The 5,925-nt window shown below is 34.9% G+C and overlaps 1 pseudogene; it reads left to right on the top strand.

The window, feature by feature from the left end:
* The first annotated feature begins 2,642 nt into the window (after positions 1–2,642).
* Positions 2,643–4,007, top strand: LOC145062524 (1-aminocyclopropane-1-carboxylate oxidase homolog 1 pseudogene; annotated as a pseudogene).
* The last annotated feature ends 1,918 nt before the right edge of the window (positions 4,008–5,925 follow it).

Raw genomic sequence — 5,925 nt, 5'->3', positions numbered from 1 at the left:
TTTCAATGGCATGTTTAAATCTCGATATGCCCCTCTAGTTTGTGACTAGTATGCCGAGGATCACAAAGCAGGTGTGAATAACCATGAAAATATACATGGTGCCCTCATTGTTACAGTCACATATTCGATTTGCCGGTTAATCACACACGCTACATCGAACTATGAAAAACAATGAGTCACCCTTTGCCACCTTTGCTTAGTACCCAATTAGTGTGCTGGTTAACAACACACGCTCTACTAATGTCTTAGCAAGGGTACAAAGTGTAATTTCATGGAATTGCATCAATTCACTTTTGCCTAAAGTAACTAAGATTGGGAATTTTGTAAAAACATTTAGTTACTTTTAAAATTCATTATACTTATTAATGAGAGAGGGTTGCCCTATCCTACCTGTTCGGCTAACGACCCTCCACCAATCAAGGAAGCGTTGGTGAGAGTGGAAACCCATTAAATGGACATTTTATAGGCCATAACCTTATACCCCCCTTCTAGATCGGCTTCGTGAATGAGGCCTACTAACGGTAAGACTAGCGTTTAAGTTATACATATATACATATTAATCTTATAATATTATAAAGTATAAGGTTAAATTTAAACTTGTAAAACTCTAGGGTTTGAAATTTAAATAGTCTAAATTAAACTTTTAATCATAAAATTTAAATTTCAAAACTTGAGGACAAGTTTTGAACTTTTCAAAATATAAAGGATCAAATAGCAAATAATTTTAAATAAATCAATTAATTTAATGATTATCTAAATTTTACCTAATCAATTAATTAACAAGATTATTCCACAATTAATTCAAATAATCAAATATGATCAAATAAGGAATTTATTATTCAAACAATTGGTAATTATCTTTTGATTTGTTAAGGATATTCACAAAACAGTAATAAAATTCAGATTTTATTAGTCAAAACGATTTAGGTAATTATCCTTAAGCAAAATAGCAAGAAATCCCGAAAATCTCTCTGTCTGACAACTAAACTCGTTGAGTCCACATTCGAACTCGTCGAGTTCCCTATGGAACTCGTCGATATCATCAGACAGATAGCCCCAAAATCGAATTTAAAGCATGAATGAACAATCAAGGCATCAATACAATAGAAACCAAACAAAACATTGATACTACTGATGGGTTTGAGCCAAAAGGGCATCCTATGTGCTCATGCAAACCCTAATGCTTGGATCTAGGTTTCTCTAATTGTACATGCATTCATCGAAGACATCCAAACCCTATATCTAGTGTATATAATCGAAATTAACATAACAAAACAGATCTACATGTTGACCTTGTTGTTGATTGAAGATCTTGAAGCTTTGAGAACTTTAGCACCTCAAGTGTTGTGCCTCTAATGAATCACAAACACCAATAACAATTGGAGGAAACAATTTCGGCTCTAGGACTTCTAGTGTTCAAGTGTTAGCTGAAATCCCTAGCCTAAGTGGTCTTTATATAGGTGTGGAAATTTGGGTTTCAGTGATTATCCTTATCTGGTTACTTAGCCACCAAGCAGCCCAAGGATAATTCTAGAAGCCCTACATTGGACGAATTCCTAAGGCCTTATCCTTAGAATTTGTGCACCCTATCTATTAGGGTTTCCTTGCCCAACTTTGCAACTATCACATAATTACAGTTCAACTCCCTTAGTTCAATTAACTTCTTTTTATCACAAAATTAATACTTAATTAATTCTTGATCAATGTTAATTAAACAAATATGATTTCTCTTTTAATATATTATTCTTATAATATGTTAATAAATCATAATCATCTCTTTCTATATTATTCATCCAGTCAAGTTGCTCTAGTGAAGGCAACCCAAAAGGACCACACATAGACGGGTCAAGTACATACAAAATATAGTTATGGACTTAGCCACTAATCCAACAACTTTATCCAAGTTAGTGGAAAAATGAGTACACAACACATTATTTCCTAGGTTATCAACAACCGACGCAGTTTCATACACACCATCACAAGGTAATGCTTTAAAATAAAGAACATTATTAAAGAAAGCATTAATATCACCACATTAATTATCAAACGAAAAGGTAAATCCTTATTTGTACAAACCATGAAAGGAAATAATATTTCTCGACATTTCAGACGAGTAACAACATTTATTCAAATATAATGTTAACCCACTACTTAGCAACAAAGAATAAACTCCAATCTTGGTGGCAGATGAAGCTTTCCTATTCCCCATGATTAAGTTTATCTTCACACTACAAGAAAAAGATCCTTTTACGACGCGCAAACCACGACACTCACTGATTTATGTTACGCAAAAGAGAGTGACATTAAAAAAGTCTCATCTCTTCAAAAAAATTAAGGATTTACGTCACACATTATTGTGTGCCCTTAAATTAGTGTCTCATGAAAAGAAATTAAAAACACGGAGGGCGCTTTATTTTAAAGGCGCGTCCTCTATACCTGTCGCTTTATAATTTTAATGAAAATGGGCGTTTAGTAGAGGGGGAAACAAAATCCCAAAAATTTTGAAAACCCATCTTCTACCTTCTTTCTATCTTTTGTCTTCTCCCCTCTCCCTCCTTCTCTCTCCTCTCCGATCCACTTCTCGTGTCCCCTCCTTAATACCTTGCGGGAATCTAAAAATTAGAAAACCCCGTACTCACAAAGTCTAAGAAACTAGGGTTTTTTTCATCCCTCAAAGAACAACCCACATCCTCCATAGATCGATCTCTATCGCTTCATTTCTCACAAGAAATAGAACACTTTACATTCATAGGGCCACAATTGCAAGCATCCTCACTCACATTTCTAGAGAATACCTTCGCATATATAACACGATCATCTTCATGAAAATGGCTGCCACTATTGCATCAGTCGGCTCAAGCTACGTTAGACAATAGGAGCTCAAAATATCCACCACTGCTGTCAAGATTCTGGTCATAGACCTTCAATCGACCCATAGAGCATCGATGGTGGAGATGATTCTTGAAGCCTCCGCGAACCTTGGTATTTTTCAGGTGGTGAATCATGGGATTCCGGTGAGTGTTATGGATGAGGCGGTTCAAGGAGTTTGTAGATTTCACGAACAAGATGACGAGGTGAACAAAGGGTTTTACACGAGGGATATTTCGAGTACATTAGTGTATAACAACAATTACAATATGTATAGTTCCCCCGCCTTAAACTGGAGAGACACCTTCTTTTCATTTATGGCTCCGTCACCTCCTCCGCCTGAGGAATTACCGGAGATTTGCAGAGACATTCAAATTGAGTACTCAAATCAAGTCATGAAATTTGGAGGCGTACTTTTTAGATTATTCTCAGAGGCATTGGGGTTGAACGTGAATCACCTTGGAGATCTCGATTGTGGCAAGGGGCTTTTATTCTCCGGCCATTTTTATCCTGCTTGTCCACAACAAGAGCTAACCATGGGCACAAGCAATCATACAGACGATGGATTACTAGCTGTGCTTTTACAAGATCAAATCGGAGGTCTGCAAATCCGCCATCAAAATCAATGGACCCTTCCTTTTGACAACGAAAGCATTCCCAACCTTTTCAAGAAAATTAAGGTCTGTCAGTTTAATATTTGATAAATTCCCATTTATACCCTTCTCATTTTGATTTGTTGTTTAAGGGTGGAATATATACATTTCCCAGTCATTTATCACTCGGTGCTAGAGATTTGATTCCAAGGTTGCTTGTGGTTGACCCAACGTGAAAAAAGAAGGAAAGAGAAAATAGGTAAAAGGATTGTGTCTTGATACATTAAGCCAGACTTTTTAGTCATTCTTTCAACAGTAGTACTTATTCCATCTGATGGAGGAAGGGCATTTCAGGGGAATTTTCGGAAATAAAAAGTTTTTCCCATATATCAGAACAGTTAGTTTTCCAAAAATTCATAGATGTACTTCCATCTGGCATTCTTTTTGATGAACTTTTACCATTTATCAGGCTCCTCATGGATGTATATCGCATGGGTAATTGTGAAGCCTTCAATTTAGGTGACGTACAAATTTCTTTCTTTTTGTTTAATCGATGCTCTGTAAGCTTCTAACTTATAGATTGACATTTTGCATCTCTAATTTATCCAACATTTAAGAAATTGGGGTTGGATTGTGCAAATTAGGCAGAGCTAATCTACTTAGATCTTGTAAGGTGTGATTCTTTTTAAGCTTATCTATTTGATTATCATCTTTTACTACAAAACCAGATGGCTCAGCCGTTGTAGATCATGATTTCAATTGTTTGGGAAATAATTTGTTGTCACATGATTAGAATGAAGACATATTTTCTTCCTGGATCTCCCTCGTTTCTTTATTTCTTTTACTTCATTCAGTTGAACTACTGATGTATTGACTTGGTCAGATGGGATTGTTTTTCTCTGTAATTCAAATGGGTGTGTTTTTTTAATAGGATGTAATGTTAAGGGTTTGTTAGATTCAAGACTTTTTGATATTGGTGTTTGTTCTTGGAGATTTTGACATACCAATTTGCTTTGTAGGAAGGGCTTTGGTGGTGAGGAGGAAATGCTAACTTTGTACTTCAATAAGGTGATTTTTTTTCATATCAAGCTAGGAAATATGGATTACATATATCATCTTTCTATGTCTGTTTTTTCTTATATTGCTAATCCATTTCTCAGATAGGTTGGCCTACTTCACTCCCCACTAATGAGAAAGGAAGTTTCATGAAAAGTGATTTGCGAGAAAAGGTCCGATTCATATAAATAAAGTCTTCTTTTTTATTCTTGTCTAACCATTTATCGCTGAAAAATTCATTTCATTTGGATGAATAATCATTTTGTCTACATTGAGGACTATAGTTATTATGTGTGCAGGTTTGTGAGTGACTCACATGAGATTTCTGCACAAATATTTGAGCAGAATATCATTATTGTCATGACTATTATCATTTGATTTTATTATTATCATTATTCGTCTTCATATAATAACTGATAATCAACGAAGTATATGCTATGTGACTTTAAAGCAACTGACCTTATTTCTTGTTTTAGCAGTTCTCTTTATCTCAACAACAAGCTTTTTTTCCTGTTCATTTCATCTATGTGAGTTTGAATATGGGATGGAAGAAAACCATGTGTGGAACAAAATGGAAATATTGGATTCTAATTAATAAGCATGCCCGTGTACCAATATCGTAGCATGTTCTTATGTGATTATTAAGATAACAGTTTAGTGGATAAATCAATGAAAAGCTGCTTTTCTGTATTTTGCTTGATATCAAAATCAGGTAAATCAAAAAAGGGTCTTTTCTTTCACAAGGTAAAAAAAAGAATAAAAAAGTATAATGTTTATCTAATCCCTACAGAAAATATTTATGTGGCTAAACTGATAAAATGGAAAATCTACAACTCAACTAAATACTAATAGTTTGATTCTTCATGATGATGCATGCTAGTGACTTGACTTGGCAAAAGACGTTAATGGCCTCACCTCAACATAGAAATATCTAAAGATGATGCAAAGGAAAAAGGTGTTACCAATATTCCAGCAATCAGTAAAGCACTTGCATTTATTAAATTATTAAATTTTATGGAGTTTAGGTTTGCAGGCTGCTCAGCCCCCGCCAGCTGCAGTTGTTCCTCCAAATGGACCAAATTCAAACCCTTTGGATCTCTTCCCTCAGGTATTCAATATTTTTCTTCACTTTCAGATTGACAATTTTTGTTTTAGACCCTGTAGATTGTAACCTTGTCGTGTTTGGTCCAGGGACTTCCTGACATGGACGCAAATGGTCCTGCTGGTAACTTGGATTTTCTTCGTAACAGTCCATAGGTATTTATTTATTTATTTATAAACTAGCCAACCATACCTACATACACATTAATGATTAATTATCTCATTAAAATAAAAATATAAATTATATTTGTGTTCCAGTTTCAAGCACTTCGAGCCATGGTGCAGGCTAATCCCTAAATCATACAGG

Source organism: Lactuca serriola, chromosome 7, assembly GCF_051521515.1.
Source record: "Lactuca serriola cultivar US96UC23 chromosome 7, Lser_US96UC23_V15, whole genome shotgun sequence".
NCBI lineage: Eukaryota > Viridiplantae > Streptophyta > Magnoliopsida > Asterales > Asteraceae > Lactuca > Lactuca serriola.
The sequence above is the reverse complement of the archived record's forward strand: the minus strand, read 5'-3'. Positions and strand labels throughout refer to the sequence as shown.